Raw genomic sequence first — 18,513 nt, 5'->3', positions numbered from 1 at the left:
CTTGGAAATGCTGATCTAGGTATTTTAGTTGACTCGTTTAATTTTAGCTAATGGTATGGTAGATTGGTATGGAAGACTACGCTTGCTGCTCTCTCATCTCAGCAAAAGTTTAATGTACAGATAAAGGAAGAAGATAATCCCACTGTGTTTTACACTGATTAGGCTATTTATTTATCCAATGCTGACATGATGCTTACACTATACCAGGCATATAACAGCAGTGCTGTTAATTATCCCATTTTGTAATAGGACAAAAGTCACACAGCTAGCAAGTGGCAGAACCAGGATCCAAACCTGGACAGTTGGTCCTCAGAATCTGCACCTCTCCTGCCATAGCTAGAAAAGTACTTACCATGTTAAGAGCCACCCTAGTGAAACCAAAGTGGTAACAATATCACATATGATGTAGCAGGAGATGCTAAGCAGAGAATGAGGACATGCCAATGGCAAACTATATCTGTGGTTAGCCTTAAGTTTAATATCAAGTTTTCAGTGGGAATGATTTCAGACATCCCTGAGAGAACAACTGATTCTCACTGTGTTTAAAGGAACCCTAGAAATATTACTGGGGTGTGAATAAAAAAGAACAGCAGCTTCTGAGAGCTATGCTAGTGTGATTGCAATCTGCAAACTCCCAGGAATCCTTAGCATATTAACTAACAGCTAGCAGTTTGGCCTTTTTGTTTTTCAAATAGCTTTCTGTAGGGAAGCAAAGTCAACCTGAATTATGTTGCATTTCTTTTAGACGAAGAAGACACGATGTGTTTTCCACGCCAGATTTATTTTTTTTAACTGGCAATATCTTGTAGAAGTTTAAAAGTGTGTTGTGCTCTTTGACTCTGTAAATCATTCTAAGAATTTAAGATAATTATAAAGATGTTCAAGAATATTCAGTGTATTTTTGACTGTAAAAAACATTTGGGGAAAAAAAGCCATCGTTCAACATTTGATTACAGAAATTATAGTATGTTGATACAGAAAAATACTTTGCAGCCACCAAAATGATATCATAGAAGGCTGGATGTGTGAGATGTCCATGACAAATGAAGAAAAATATGAGGTTACAAACAATATGAACATTTGGTCCTATTTTTCTTATATATATTATATATAACATATATAAGGATGTATATAGATAATATAATTTAATATGGAAAAACATATTAAATACCAAATTTTCTCTAATGCAGTGCTATCCAGTAGAATTTCCTGTGATGATGGAAATATTCTTTCCTTTGTTGACTGATACAGTAGCCACTTAGCCACATGTAGCTGTTAACTACTTGGGATGTGACTAGTGTGATTGAGGCACTGGATTTGTAATGTAACTTAATTACAATTAATTTAAATTTAAAGAGCTACATGGAGCAAGTGGCTACCTTATTGGACTGCACAGTTCTTAAGGGAAGAAGAATAAGTATGTTAATATTCTTTCTTTTGTGCACTTTTACCTTCTAAATAGTCTGAAATTTTGTAATAATTATTAAAGATAAAAATTCCACTGTCTATCAAAATGAATTCTCAATCTGATGAAGGTAGGAAGAGAAAGAAGGATTTATATGGTAAGAGGGGTAAGTTAGGAAATGCACAGGTTAGAAGGTTGGGGGATATTTTAGTGTGTGCCAATAAATAATAACCTTCTTTCCCATCTGAGTTCTTAAACCAAATGAGAAACCAGGGAAAAGATTAAGCAACTGGAGGCCAAATATTACCTTTTTATGGATAAAGCTGATATTGAAAGATTTGGCTTATATCTGTTGCTGGTGTGCATACCCCCCTGTGTAGAGAGATTAACTGCCCAGTCACAGGCAGCACTGGCCCCTGAAGCCCCACTCCTTTGTGTGAGGCCATGGCAGCCCTGTCTCCTGCACAGCTGAGGCAGTGAAGGACACATGTTCTGCATATGGGCCACCTCCCAAGAAGAGGCTAAACAAGGGGCAGGGCTAGAAATGTGCAAACAGGAATCTCATTCCTTTTCCCTGGTGGACATGTAATGGGCAAAAAGAGTTCAGAGGTGTCATGCTAGCAGATCTCCCACCATGGGAAATGAAATCCAGAGTGGGAAGAACATCCCACTATCTTCCCCTCTTACCCTCCTCCAACATCAAGAAGATTTAGGGTGGAGGGTGATAGTTGGTTTCCAGATACATTTTATAGAGTAAATGAGGCCATGACCAGGGAACAAAATAGTCTTGGGCAAGATAGAATGATTAAACAATAGATGAATGCCTCCTTTCCCCAAAAATTAGCTATTATTTCTTTGAGTTAGAATAAAATAGGTTAAAATATTTGTAGGTTGAAATAGTATAAATTTTAACCTACAAAATTAAGGCTCCTTAAAATAATCAGGGTTACCTCAAAAATGTGATATGGCAGCACATAAAAAACTGTCAAAGAAATAGACAATAGATCCAAATGAAATAGCTAAAACCATAAAATTCTAGAAGAAACTGTGGAGGAAAATTTCTGTGAACCTGTGTTAGGCAAAGACTTTTTACATAGGACACAAAACCAAACTATAACAAAAATATAGAAAATTATATTTCACCAAAATTAAAAATGTTTGCTCTTCAAAGTATTCCATTAAGAAAATAAAAAAGGCAAGTCACAGACTGAGAAAAAATATTTGCAAAACATATATTTGATAAAGGACATGTATTTAGAACATATAAGGAACTCTTAACAACTTAATACAAAGTGGGCAATGAATTTGAATATTTTTCCAAAGAATCACCTTATGGCAAATAAATGATCTTCATTATTAGTCAACAGAGAAATGCAATTTAAAATCACAATGAAATACCACAGTGTACCTACTTGGAATGGCTAAAATTAAAAAGAAAGATAAGGCTAATAAGTGAAAGTATCAAACAGATATATATCAAACCCAATTTTGTTTAAAAATTGGACGGTGTCCAGAATAAAGATAAAATCCTTGCAAACTTTCAAAGTTTACATGAAACCATTCAGCTACTGGGACATGAGAAAGTTAACCACCCATAGAAATGACTTTATTTTGAGAAATCAGGACAAAAATTTCACTGCTACTACACTGATGTGAGAATTGTGTTGGCTAAGGTGTCCTCTGTTCTCAAGTCTTACAGATGCCAGGTGTCAAATCCTTCTGAAATAGTTCCTAAAGGACAGAGATCTGAATACAGTAATAGTAGAAAACATTTTTAGTGGAGACAGCAGTGGGTGGGAGCCTTCAGGGGAAGCACTTTGAGAGATCTCAGGAGACTGTAATAATTTTTGGTTTCAAGTAACAGAAGCCAACTTGGTCTTACCTAAGGAAAATTTATTTCAAAGAAATAGGGTTGGCTCTTGCAACTCAAAGGCAATAATGGAGCCAAATCTTGGGAAGTGCTTGGAAGCAGAAACGTGGAAAACCATGAGGCCTCTCTGGGTATGACTTTATTCTCTCGGTGTGTGATGATTTCATGCCTTGCTTACTCTCTCTTTATGTGGAGTGGTTCTCTCCATATAAAGCATGAAATTGGTCATGCTTCAGCTTCCAAATTTTTATGTTAGTGGCCTCAACTTGACTCATGGTTTCACTTACAAATGTCCAGGCATGAAACTGTATGCATCAGATGCCTACTTTGGTTCAATCAAATGTAATCAGTAGTTCAAAGAAATGCTAAAAATGCATTTCAGTGAGTTAGAGGCAGTGATATTTCCCTGAGAAAATGGGTAGGGTCATTGACTTACATATGAGACAGACACTTTAAGAAGATGTCCACTTCAGGGTTCCAGTGAACAGATGCCTATCATGTTTAATATTTTATGGTTATAGTATTTGGGTATAAGGCTTGGGGTTAGGGCACCAAGGTAGTCCTGGGCATGTCACCTCCAAAAGTTTCATCTCAGAGATGTTGACCTTTTTCATAACCCTCATCCTTGACCTGTGTTTTTATAGTCTGTCTCCTCCTGAGATTGGAGTGAAGATAGAGCAAGGAATTACAAGTCAAGGAATATAGGTGGCCACTAGAAGCTGAAAAAGGCATGGAAACAGATGCTCCCTTGAGAGCCTCCAGAAGGAATCAGCTCTGCTGACACCTTGACTTTAGCCTGAAACTAATATAACTGGAGATCACAAACTGAAAGTCAAAGAACAAATTCAATTAGTGTGTCTGTTTTGTTGGCCATTGTAGTATTTTGAGAAAGGAAAATAATATGAGCCAACCTTTAAAAATTTACATAATTCACATAAAATCTAGATTTCTGGTTTCTCTGGGAAAAAAAACAGAAAAACAAAACCAACCAACAAATGACCCTCTTCCCATCCCAGAGATCTAGAAATATAGGATCTGCGTTTCTGTGTGGAATCTAAGTTCAGCTCTTCCCATAGCTGGGATTTGTACTTGTTAACTGCGGTCTCCCTGCTTCCTATTGTGTTTCTAACTGAGTCTGAACTGTCAAGATTGCACTTTATTTTTCCTTAGTAGAAAAATATTCCTCTGTGCCCACCTCTGTAGATAGGCTGAGAGGGCTGCATATTTTAAGAAAAAGAATTGTGATAAATATAGAGTACTAATGTAAGAAGTTAACAAAAAGGGATACCAGTGTGGGGTATATGGGGACTTTTTGCAACCTTTCTGTGAATCTTAAACTATTCTAAAATAAAAAAGTTTATGAAGAAATGAATGAAATTGAGCATATTTCTTTATTAAAATGGAGAATATTATATATTAACTATGCAAAGTGTTTTTCTGTTGAAAGAAGATTCCTTAGTCTGTTTCACTCATTGCGTTACTCTCCGGGCCTCTCCAAGCCTGAATCTGTGACCTCCAGATATTACCACTTTACAGATAAAGATTCTAAGGCCCAGAGATGTCCAGTATTATAACTTGCCCAGGGTCAGAGAGCTACTCAGGAAGGATCTGTGAATGGAGCTCAGACTTGCTAACTGACATCCAGCCAGTGCCCTCTTTTCTTTCCTGATGCCCTGGGAACTAATAGAAATAGAGGAGTCATAATGCAGTTAATGTTCTGGGATGTGGGGAATCCCACTTACTTTCTAGAGTCCTCTATTAGAAGAGAGAAGCAGCACCGAATTCAGAGCAGCCTGCTTGCTTGCTTTTATTCCTTTTTTTTTTTTTTAAACTTAACTCATTTGTATTTCATGTCTGGCGTGCAGGGAAAACATGTGACATTTGTCTAAATACCAAATGTACTTTGGATTTTATCACTTACATATTAGCAAACTCCAGTGCACATAAGACCATTTCCTCTGAAAGCAGGAAGCTCTAGGTTTGGGAAGTTGGGAGCCAAGGCCTCATGAGTTCAGCAGAGAGGTTGTGACTGGACTCAGCTCCTTGCTGATGCTATTGGGTGGAAGCTGAGGCAGGCAGGCAGGCATTGTGTGGGCTCCCGCCTCCTGGGAGGTGGGGATTAAGGGATCAGGTGGATTTGGGAGGTTGTGACTGCTTCCAGAACACTGTGCATTTACAGCCTTGGGTCTAAAGTGCCTGTCGTGTGGCTGGCTCAGAGCTAGCCTGAAGGTCAAGGTCAGGCTGCTGGAAGACTAAACAGGCTCAGAAATGGGCTGGTGTCTGGCCTTCCTCTGGCCTTTCTCTGCAAGACGATTTCCATACTAACAGCTTTCTCTGGGATCTTGAAGTGATGAGGTTAACTGGGAGGTACAGCTTTGCTAACTTTTCCTGTAGCTGGAAACTCTGGAGGTGTGAGGGCTGGGAAGGGAAGGTGAAAAAGAAAGTAATGGTGATGGTAGCTACCATTTTATTGAGTGCTTTCTATGTGCTCATGTAATTTATGTACCAAATATGGAAGCAAAGTGGTTCTCTATACTTTAGTCTGCTTCATTCATTGTGTTACTCTTTGGGCATCTCTGAGCAATGAATTCATGACCCTGGCCCAGAGAGGTCAAATAATTCACTCAGAGTCTCCAGAGGGCTAGTCAGGAAGGAGTTGTGAATGGATCCGAGGCCTCCTTCTAGCCCAGTGCTCTCTATTTTTTCCTGTTGCTTAGGGGAATGAAGGCAATAAAGAAGGAATAATAAAGTTAATATTCTGGAATTAATGCTAGTGTCGGCAGTATAGTGTACTGGCTGTAGGCAGAGTCTCTAAAGCTGATTGCTTGAGTTTAAATCTCAACTCCCCGCTTAATAGCTGCATGACTTGTGCAAGTTATTTAACCTCTCTGAACCTCTGTTTCTTTTTCTAAAAATGAAGATAAGACTACATGAGGATTAAATACCCACTTCAAAGAGCTATATGAGGATTAAATGAGTGAATAAATCAATAGTACCTTACTCATAATAGCTACTGTATAAATTTTAGCTCTTACTGTGAGATAATTATAAGTGTTTTCCCTATTTTTATGTGGGTTATGAGGACACAAACAGAGTGGTTACATAGCTTTCCTAATAGTACACAGAAAGGAGTCAAGTTGTGATCTGGATTCAAATCTCTGCTTTAAATCATCTACAGTATTACTTATTAGCCACTAGAGTTTTCTCAGGCTAGTATTCCTTGGCTACCTTTCTGGATGGCCCCTGGTACGTAGACAAAGTTTCTGTGTTCATATTGGTAAAATATTGGTATTTCCATAGGTCTTAGATCTTTCACCTCCTTCTATTAAGATCTTACTCTGAATATTTTTCTGTTTTTTCTAGGTAAAAAGAAATTGAAGGAATGACCTATATTAAAATCTGAACTGTGGAAGCTTTCTGAATTCCATTGGCAGGCATTAACACTGTGTGCAAAAAAAGAATGCTTATTTTTGAAATGGGTGAAACACTATGCCTTAGTGGTTTCAAACTTCACTACTTAAAAAATAATTGAATTTTATGTAAAAGAGAGTGATATTTGACTACAGGCTCAATATAAAGGCCAATAATGCTGTGATGCAGGCATTTAGACACAGTCATCAGAGCCTACTATGTGTCAGGCACTGGAGCAGGTGCTTAGGGCATAAAGGTAAGACATTCTCTGCTTTCAAAGGCCTCCTATTCAAATCTATTGCCTGCAGTTATTCAGTGTCTTGAGTCTGGATCCATTCTGCCCTTTATGAATTCCCATACTTTATATAAGCCCTTAACACACAAAAGAATATTGGTCAGGATTGTGGAAGAGCTTGTCTGGAAACTGGATTATTCAAAGAACAGTTGAATGAACTGCTAATCTTCAGGCTAGAAGTGAAAACACAGTTGCTCTCCTTACTGGAATGGTGTTCAAGTAGAAAGGAGATTAATCTTGTTTTGAATGCTTCCAGAAGACAAAACTGGATGGGAATTTCAGGGAAAAAGGTTATCAGTTTAGTTTGAATCAGTCCAATTCAATTATCTCACTAATGGTATCTACTAAGTGCCAAGGATTTACCCAGAAGTGAGTGAAGCAGACAAAACTGCTATATCCACAGAGCCACTACTTTGTTATTATTTTGATCACCAGTGCTATAGCCTAGTTTTGGCATAAAAACGTTGTAAAGAGTATAGATGTATGCAGTAGTTTGGTTACAGATAGCCATAGACGGATGAGCTAGTTTGGTTGGCAAATTGTTTTCATGACATGGTGGTGGGAGAGTCCAAAGAGGAGCTCAAAATAAGGAGTGGAGGGTTCCAATTCTGATCCCATCACAAACAGCCTGTGTGATCTCGAGTCTCAGTGTTAACATCCAGTCAATGGCAACATTGAACTGCTGGCCTTCAATCCTCTCTCCACTGCAATGACTCTATATAAATTTTATTTTGTCCTTATATCTTTAGATAGCCAAAAAGTATAATCATATCTCTTCTTGAAGGACAGGGCAGATGATTCTTAGGAGAGGCCTACTGATTTAATATGTACTCAGTTTGAGAATTTCAAATTGGATAGAAAAAATGTCATTTGGAAAGAATAATCCTTGATATCCATGTGCTGGAAAATATATTAGCTCTAGTGCTTAACTAGATTTCAAAGGTTATAACGAAGACTTCCCGTTGAGGCTGAGCCGCAGGCAAAGAAGATATGCTAAGGGCTTTCTGAGAATAAATCAAATTTAATGTACACTGGGGGATGGAGAGCAATAGGCATAAAATAAGGAAATGATGACTTAAAGAAATGACAGAAAGTTTCATTGAAGCAAATTTTGGTGGTTGTATTTTAGGGACAAAAATAATGAGGACACTAAAATCCAGCAAAATTCATATTGATAGTTCCAAATAAACAATGGACTCAGGTTGCATTTACAGAAGCATTTTAAAACAGATTTCTAATAATGTTCCCACCAGTGTTATGAAAGTACTCATGTAATTGTCATGTGAAAGTAGTTCAAGAATGTGGAAAATAGAAAGTTGTGCCTCTGATAAATAACATTTTTGATTCTTAAGTACTTCAAAGTGAAGGTTAAAAAAAGTTAACATTTTTAAAAAGCAATTTAAGTCCTGAAGCATTTGTACGGTGTACCTTTTCGAAAGAAATCAGAGATTTGGGAGAACTTGTAGGCAAGTGATCAAACAGATGTAGAGAGAGCTCAGAAAATAGTTATTCCCCCTAGACTTCCAATTCTTTTTAAGAGAACTATTTCTCTGAAAAGTTAATTGCAAGTAAGTTAAATGTAGCCTGTTAAGTTGCCTGGAGTGCTGTCGCATGGACTTCAAGGTTCCCCTCCCACCAATGGAAGGAGACTCCCAACCAGATGGCAGAGCGACAGGTGATATATATCTTACTGCCTGAGAGGGAGTTTTGCAGGAGCCTGGAAGTTCGTAATCAAATTTATTGAAGTAGTGAAATATGTAGGGGCTAAAAATTCAGGAAAAGATAATCATGGGTTTTGCAATTGAATTTCCACAGACCCAAATTAACATCTCTCACCTGGGCTCTTCATTCAAATCTGAAATAGAAATTATTAAGATGTGGTATTTTGGGCTGCAAATCCTGAATGCTTGCACTGCCTCCTAGCTTACCACATTTTTTCATCCAGGATCCCACCCTCATAGGTCAACAACAACTTCTCTGCCAGAAAAACACAGGCAAGGTGGAACTGATGCCCCCACCTCCACGGATCAGCAACAAAGTGAGTGGCTTTGATTCAGTCACCCTTCCTTCCTGACTATCCCCTCACAAATTAAACAATGAGACATAGAGCTCCACAGAACTCAAGAAATACTGGCCCTGCTCTTGTAGGCCATCAAATCTAACAGGACATTGTGTTCCATTTAGTTCTCTCACCCAGTCATATTGAGACCTCTTTCTCCTAAGTCTAGGGTTATCTCTATAATCAAGGGGTTGGTCTAGAGGACCTCTAAGTCTATTAAAAATGGGAAACAAATTACAGTCCATGCATTCAGGTTGACTGAAACGTACAGAGCCCAGACCTAGGGATACAGGGCTGAGTGGTGACGGGGTCCTGGCCCCAGCAATGTCAATTCCTGGAGCTCCCCCTCTGCCAGTAGAGCAGGGATGAGTGGGTTCTGGCCCAGTGGTTTGCACCCTGGGCACATTGCGCACACCCACACATACACACACACACACACACACACACAGACTTTTTGGATATCTTGGTCCATCAGGACAATGGTATGTGGCCCGAAATGTCCACTGTTGTTTATTTTTTCATTTCACTGAAGGAGCAGTAGCTGGGCCCCAGGCCTCACATAGTGCAGTTGGTGCTATTCCTGTCACACTTGCCACAGTGACATTTGGTGGCCACTGGGTACGTGTACAGGGAGTCTGTGTGGTGAGCACAGCCGGGCAGTCTCACTGTCTCGTATACCAGCTCCTTGAAGGTACATGCTTTCTGGATGTTGGGCCTGGCTGGGTCCTTATACACCAGATCCTGAAGAATTTATGAAGGGGAGCAATAGGTCACAATATTCTTGAAGTTTTTGTTTGTCTTAGTCAAAATGAGACAGGGATTTAATAGGGCTTTCTCTAATATTTGTTCTCTGAAGACCAGCATCTAGGATCTCTAAGTATAGGAGACTCAACCTCATAAAGGAACTCTACGTTTTACCACTTTTCTGAACTGTACTGGGAATGTTATAGAACATAAATCTGCCTCCTACCACCCTACCTCAATAATACCCATATAGTTAATATTTCTAAAACTCTATAAAAACTTTGAATTTTTGTGGCATAAAAGGATAAGATAAAGGAATAAAGAAAATATGACCTTTAGAATTTTAAGATTTTTTTTTGAACTTACTAACCTAAGGCTATATTATGACAGGTAAAAACATATAATGCTTGGAGTTAGTTGCTCAGAAATATATTTCTTTCTTTTTTTTTTTTTTGAAATATTACATTTCTTTTTATCAATTTAAATGAGCCATTCATATATTCTTATTATATAGGCAGTCATTTCTGGTCAGTTTTCTGTTCAATACAATTATTATTATCATTTTTTTATTTCAGCTCTTCATGGGGGTACAAAAGCTCTGGTTATATACATTGTCCGTGTCCCGCCCATCCCCCTGAGTCAGAGCCTCAGGCGTGTCCATTCTCCAGACAGTGCGCCTGGCATACACCATGTAGTCATACCTCCATCTCCTCCCCCCCCCACCTCCCCGAGTCAGCACCTTCAAGCATGACCATTCCCCAGATGGTGCGCAACGCACTCATCATGTAGGCATGCATCCATTCCCACCCCCCACCCCCGTCTCAGTCTGATATCCAGTTGGTATCCTTCCCCAATGTGCATTTAGGTGATGATCAGGGAAACCAGTTTTCTGGTGAGTACATGTGATGCTTGTTTTTCCATTCTTTGGATACTTCACTTAATATAATGGGTTCCAACTCTCTCCGGGAGAACCAAAGAGATGTCCTATCATCATTATTTCTTATAGCTGAGTAGTACTCCATGGTATACATATACCACAGTTTACTAATCCATTCATGGATTGATGGGCACTTGGGTTGTTTCCACATCTTTGTGATTGTGAATCGTGCTGCTATAAACATTCGGGTACAGGTGTCTTTGTTATAGAATGACTTTTGTTCTTCTGGGTGTATGCCCAATAATGGGATTATTTTAATTGGATTAATACACATAGCTTTTTTGTTTCAGACTTTCATCTCATTCTGTACTTTTAATACAGCATGTCAACTTTGCAGAATACCACATCCCCTTCCATCATTTTCCTGCTAACTGGTGTTCCTGGGCTGGAAACCTTCCACACCTGGATCTCCATCCCCTTCTGCTTCCTCTATGTAACTGCCCTCTCAGGAAACAGCCTGATTCTCTTCGCCATCGTCACTCAGCCCAGCCTCCACGAGCCCATGTACTATTTCCTCTCCATGCTGTCCACTACTGACCTCGGCCTGTCCATATCCACTCTGGTCACCATGCTGGGGATATTCTGGTTCAATGCCAGGGAGATCAGCTTTAATGCCTGCTTGTCCCAGATGTTCTTTATTAAATTCTTCACTGTCATGGAATCCTCAGTGCTGTTCGCCATGGCTTTTGATCGTTTTGTGGCCATCTCTAATCCCCTTAGGTATGCCACCATTTTAACTGACTCCAGGATAGCTCAAATTGGAGTAGCAATTGTCATCAGGGGGACCCTAATGCTGACACCAATGGTTGCACTTCTTTTTTTTTTTTTTTTTTTTTTTTCAGCTCATCATGGGGGTACATAAGTTCAGGTCATATACATTGTCCATGTCCTGCCCATCCCCCCAAGTCAGAGTCCCAAGCGCGTCCGTTCTCATTCTCCAGACAGTGCGCCTGGCACTCATCATGTAGTCATACCTCCATCCCCTCCCCCCCCACCTCCCCGGATCTGCACCTTCAAGCATGACCATTCCCCAGAGGGTGCGCAACGCACTCGTCATGTAGGCATACACCCATCCCCTCCCCCCACCCCCCCATCCCAGTCTGATATCCAATTGGTATCCTTCCCCGATGTACATTTAGGTGATGATCAGGGAAACCAGTTTTCTGGTGAGTACATGTGATGCTTGTTTTTCCATTCTTTGGATACTTCACTTAGTATAATGGGTTCCAGCTCTCTCCAGGAGAACCAAAGAGATGTCGTATCATCGTTATTTCTTATAGCTGAGTAGTACTCCATGGTATACATATACCACAGTTTACTAATCCATTCGTGGATTGATGGGCACTTGGGTTGTTTCCACATCCTTGCGATTGTAAATTGTGCTGCTATAAACATTCGGGTACAGGTGTCTTTGTTAAAGAATGACTTTTGTTCTTCTGGGTATATGCCCAATAATGGAATTGCTGGATCAAATGGTAGGTCTACTTGAATCTGTTTACGGTATCTCCATAGGGGTTGCACTAGTTTGCATTCCCACCAGCAGTGTATGAGTGTTCCTGTCTCTCCGTATCCAAGCCAACATGTGTTGTTTTGGGATTTTTTGATAAAGGCCATTCTCACCGGAGTTAAGTGGTATCTCATTGTGGTTTTGATTTGCATTTCCCTGATGATTAGGGATGTTGAGCATTTTTTGATATGTTTTTTGGCCATTCTTATGTCTTCTTTTGAAAAATTTCTATTCATGTCCTTTGCCCATTTTTTGATAGGATTGTTTGATTTTTTCTTGCTGATTTTCCTGAGTTCTAAATAGATTCTTGTTATCAGTCTTTTATCTGATGTGTAGTATGCAAAAATTTTTTCCCATTCTGTAGGCTGTCTGTTTATTTTCGTGACTGTTTCTTTGGCTGTGCAGAAGCTTTTTAATTTAATCAGGTCCCATTCGTTTATTTTTGTTGTTGCTGCGATTGCCTTAGGGGTTTTCTTCATAAATTCTTTGCCTAGACCAACGTCTGTGAGAGTCTTTCCTACATTTTCTTCTAGAATTCTAATCGTTTCCCATTTAAGGTTTAAATCTGTTATCCACCGTGATTTGATTTTTGTGAGAGGTGAAATCTGTGGGTCCTGTTTCAGTCTTCTACATGTGGCTATCCAGTTTTCCCAGCACCATTTATTGAATAGGGACTCTTGTCCCCAGAGTATGTTTTTGTCTATTTTGTCAAAGATTAGATGGTTATATGAGGATGGTTTTATATTTGGGTTTTCTGTTCTGTTCCACTGGTCTGTGTCCCTGCCCTTGTGCCAATACCAAGCAGTTTTAAGCACCACAGCTTTGTAGTATAGTTTGAAGTCTGGCAAATCAATACCTCCCATTTTGTTTTTATTGCTTAAGATTGCTTTTGCTATACGGGGTCTTCTCTGTTTCCATACAAAGTGTATAATTATTTTTTCTAAATCTGTGAAAAATGATGTTGGTAATTTAATAGGAAGTGCATTGAATCTATAGATTACTTTGGGTAGTATAGACATTTTAACGATGTTAATTCTTCCAATCCATGAGCATGGTATGGATTTCCACTTATTTACGTGTTCTGCAATTTCCTTCCTTAGTGTTTCATAGTTCTCTTTATAGAGGTCCTTTACCTCTTTAGTTAAATATATTCCTAGATATTTTATTTTCTTTGTTGCTATTTTGAAAGGTATTGAGTCCTTAATTTGGTTCTCCGATTGAATGGTATTGGCATATATGAATGCCTCTGATTTGTGTGTATTGACTTTGTAACCTGAGACATTACTGAATTCGTTAATTAATTCCAGGAGTCTCTTGGTTGAGTCCTTGGGGTTTTCCAGATACAACATCATGTCATCAGCGAAGAGTGAGAGTTTGATCTCTTCTGTCCCTATTTGGACACCTTTGATTCTGCTCTCTTGTCTGATAGCTCTCGCAAGGACTTCCAATACTATGTTGAAAAGTAATGGGGACAGTGGGCAGCCTTGTCTGGTTCCAGTTCTGAGTGGGAATGCTTTCAATTTTTCCCCATTCAGTATGATGTTGGCTGTGGGTTTGTCATATATGGCTTGTATTAAGAAATATATTTCTAAACACTCTTTTCCATGTCTATTTAAAAGAGGAAGATGAGTCATAAATTTAATTATCGATACTTTGCTTAAAATGTTTGGGAAGTCTCAGATTCAGGATATTCTATTGCCTTTTGGGTTCTTCCTTAAATTCTGTATTTGCAGGTTCCTCATCCAAAAGTATGTGGTACAGTTTTAAAACCAGAACATTTAATCGAGGCCAATTTTTTTTCACTCTTCTACTGTCCAATGGGAAAAATAATTGGCTTTAAGAGAGAAAAGGGGCTGCTGGTTAATTCATTTCCGTAACTGGCCATTGGGTCTGTTTCCCACCAAAAGTATCATAAACTGTGCAATGAGCTGAGTTTTATTGATCAAACTCATTTAATATCAAATAAAATATATTCATTAAAATGTAGCCACTTTCCATTCCAGTTTATAGTGCTCCTGCACAATCAGCCAGATGCTATAGAAAAATGCCAAAAAGAATATTCCCCAGTTTAACTGATCTATTGTGAAGAAGCTGTGAGGATGCTGACACATGATTTAATGCCTCTACACCTTGGTGTTCTCATAAAGAGGGGAGTAGGTTCGCTGATTTGTTTTGGCTCCAATAGTCTATAGGGATTGATTGTTCTCAGGCTGCTTGTTGGCATTTGCATTCAAACAGGTCAAGAGAATGAATTTTATAATTAGCTGCTTCCATTTTTATTTGGCTTTGAAATGCATTTTGGTGTTATACCTATTGCAGAAGTATATGTCTTTTATTATTGCAATTGGCTTTTTGAGACTATTGACAATATTCCATGATTAAATATGGATATGTACCCATGCCCATGTTTATCTCTCAATAGGTAAAGCTGACATACAAATGCTCTTTTGAAATGCAGAGTTGGCACATTACTGAATCATTCATTTACATCAATCTGGGCTGCCCCAAATTTGTTTTACTAAAATCAAGCCCAAACCCAAACATCTGAATGATATCATGGTAATTAACCTCAATCACAACACAGACAGTGTTGGCTAAGAAACTCCTGGCTGTTATTTGGGAGAGACAAAATATTGATACAGTGAGACTTAATGAATGTCACATTGTACAGACCCTCAGTACCTTCACTTCCAGCAAAGCAACGTTCCCACCTGGGTGTAGGAGTAGCTTGTACACCAAGCAGTGTTGATGCTTATATAGAAGTGACTCTCCTCTTTCTCTACTGCAATGATGATGTTAGTCAGCTCACAGTTATTGCTGCAGATTGCTTTTTAGCAACAGTAAGGGAAACAAAACTTCCTCCTGGGCTGGGAAGCAAAAAATTAGAAATCCAAAGCATTATAACTATTATAGATGTTGTCACAGTCAAATTGAACTTAAATTAACCTGTTTCCCAAATTCTACAATCACATTTAGCTTTAGCAAGTGCTTTTTGGCAAAAGAGAAATAAATTACAGGTCAGAGATTCTCATATAATTCTTTAAGTGGAGATACATATATATATTTTTAAGGATTAAAATGTCACAGGGAATTACCTTAAAATGAAAGTGATTAGTATGGAACATGGCAAATGTTGTCATAAGTGACCCCTTCATTCTCAGTTTTAACGAACATTTTTATTTTACTAAAAGTAAATTTTGTACATGAGAATTTGCTTTTTGTTATTTAGGTCAACCTAAATATAGCCATATCTCTGTGTGTGCGTGTGTGTGTGTGTGTGTGTGTGTGTGTGTGTATCTTTTGTTCGTATTTGATTAGTAGAAGAATATTTTAAAGGCCAAGTTAATTGGCTTATAAAATTAGTTACTTGCTGTTATAGCTTGTGATATTAATATATGCATACATTTTATTTAAGAAAGCAAACTGGCATGCCTGGACTCCCTATAAAACAGTAGTGAAAAGCTCTTCACTGAGAGTCTCAATTTGAGGTTTTAGATCCTGTAAATCAGGATTTTCAAAAATAACCATTCCCATTTGAGAACAATAAAAGCAGAGACCTGCAGTCTATGGGCTTGGGCTAGAAGTTCACCACATATGCAAAATCATGTGTACCTTTGTAGCTATTGTAAAATGTGTTGAGTCTTTGGTTTGAGTCTCAGCTTGACTGTTGCTGGTGTATAGGAATGCTACTGATTTGTGTACATTGATTTTGTAGCCTGAGACTTTGCTGAATTTGTTTATCAGTTGCAGGAGTCTCTTAGTGAAATCTTTGGGGTTTTCTAGATATAAGATCATATCATCAGCAAAGAGTGATAGTTTGGCCTTCTCTTTCCCCATTTCGATACTTTTGATTTGCCTGTTTGCTCTGGCTAGGACTTCCAGCACTATGTTTGTTAGGTCTAGGTGGAGGGCAGACAGGTGGCAAGGCAGGTAGAGGAAGTGGCTAAAGGTAGAGAGCAGGAACCAATAAGAATGCAGGAAAGAAACCACAATATCAGATATTTGTGACCAGAGACTTTTTCTTGGACAGAGCATGCACAGTTAGAAACTCCTAGTGACCTTAACTGACCTGGGGCTCATTACTATCTAATTAGCATTATGGTTTTGACCCCAGGTGGGTTTTTTTGTGAAGGATTCTGGGAAAACACATGTTAGAGAGGAAACTGTTATATTACCCCAACCTATTATGTAACCTGTTGTATAACCCCATCCTGTCAATCACCCAAAGGCAGGAAATGGCAACCTATCCCACCCAGGAGAGGGGTGGGACAAACTAGTGAGCATATAAAAGACAGCGAGTGCATGCTAAGACTTCAGGGTCTTCTCCTCTCATGGAGAATGACCCATCTCTCCCTGTGAGACATACTTTTGTTTTGCAATAAATGCTGTGTGGGGGGGATTGCTTTGAATTTGTGGTCAGTCTATTATTGGCTCGACTTGGTACCAGTACTCATATCTGATACTGGGAACCAAGGACCAGGGCACATCGAGGCAGACCTAACATGTTGAACAGAAGTGGTGACGGTGGGCATCCTTGTCTTATTCCAGTTCTGAGTTGGGAATGCTTTCAACTTTTCCCCATTCAGTATGATGTTGGGTTTGTCATATATATATATGTTTTATAATTTTGAGGTATGTTCCATTTATGCCTATTTTGTTAAGAGTTTTTATCATAAAAGAGTGCTGAACTTTGTGGAATGCTTTTTCTGCATCTATTGAGATGATCACATAACCTTTGTTTTTCCTTCTGTTTATATGGTAAATCACATTTATGGATTTACATATGTTGAACCATCCTTGTATCCCTGGGGTGAAGCCCACTTGGTCATAATGGATTATTTTTTTGATGTGCTGCTGAATTTGGTTTGCTAGAATTTTATTTAACCAAGGAGGTGAAAGATCTCTACAAAGAGAACTACAAATCACTGAGGAAGGAAATTGCAGATGATGTAAACAAATGGAAAAACATATCATGGTTTCCCATTGTTTAACAATGAATCAACATTGGTAAAATGTCCATACTACTCAAAGTGATTTACAGATTCAATACAATTCCCATCAAAATACCAGTGTCATTTTTCACGGATCTAGAAAAAATAATTCTGTGCTTCATTTGGAACCTGAAAAGAGCCTGAATAGCCAAAGCAACCTTAAGCAAAAGGAAGAAATCTGGAGGCATCGTTTTACCGGACTTCAAGCTATACTACAAGGCTATAGTAACCAAAACAGCATGGTACTGGCACAAAAATAGAGACATAGGCCAATGGAACAGAACAGGGAACCAGATATAAAACCAAAGAAGGGACTAAGTACATTTTTTAGGTGAATGGATGAATAACATATGGCCTGCTAACCCAAAGAGTGAGGCAGTATGGATTTCTCAGAAACAATAGACAGGTGGGGAAGGGCTCAAGCCAGGGGAAGGTGAAGTTTCAGGGAAGGAAGCCACACAATCCAGATATAATATCAGAAATATCCCCACAATGTCAGTCTAAACTCCAGTAAAGGTTGGTACTAACGTGTCCAACCAGGTGGATGAGCTCAACAGTACCCACATACACCATGTGACCCAGTGGAAAGGTATAGATTTTTGGAACCTAACTGTTAATATATTTGTTTGCTAGGGTGGCTATAAGAAAGTACCACAAACCAGGTAGCTTAAACAACAGAAATTTATTGTCTCACAGTTCTGGAGACTAGAAGTCTGAAATCAAGATGTCAGCAGGGCTGGTTCCTTCTGAGGATGATGAGAAAAAATCTACTCCCTACCTCTCTCCTAGCTTCTTGTGATTTTCTGACCATCTTTGACATTCCTTGGTTTGTAGAAGTATCACCTCTATCTCTGTCTTCATCTTCACATGGCATTCTGCCTGTGTGCATGTCTATGTCCAAATCTTCCCGTTTTATAAGGATACCAGACATATTGGGTTAAGGACCTACCCTACTCCAGTATGACCTCATCTCAACTTCACTAATTATGCTGAAACAACTGTATTACCAAATAAAGTCACATTCTGAGGTACTGGATGTTAGAACTTCAACGTATGAATTTAGGGGGGAGGGGGCAAAAATTCAACCCATAACACCAATAGACCTAAACTTGAATCCTGTCTCTTTCTCTTACTGCCTCGACATATTTTTATATTTAAAAATGGAATAATGCTTACCTGGCAAGGAAGTTGTAAAGATTAAATGAGACAATGTTCACAAAGCACTTAGCTGGAACCCGACATGTGCTAAGCACTCAATACATGGTGGCTCTCACTGTTCTAAGCTAAATGCTCA

At 38.8% G+C, this 18,513-nt stretch overlaps 1 pseudogene; it reads right to left on the bottom strand.

Moving 5' to 3' along the window:
- Positions 1-9,550: 9,550 nt before the first annotated feature.
- LOC123642087 lies at positions 9,551-18,150 on the bottom strand (annotated as a pseudogene).
- Positions 18,151-18,513: the final 363 nt, after the last annotated feature.

This window comes from Lemur catta, chromosome 7 (assembly GCF_020740605.2).
Source record: "Lemur catta isolate mLemCat1 chromosome 7, mLemCat1.pri, whole genome shotgun sequence".
Taxonomy (NCBI): domain Eukaryota; kingdom Metazoa; phylum Chordata; class Mammalia; order Primates; family Lemuridae; genus Lemur; species Lemur catta.
This window is presented reverse-complemented; position numbering and strand designations above follow the sequence as displayed.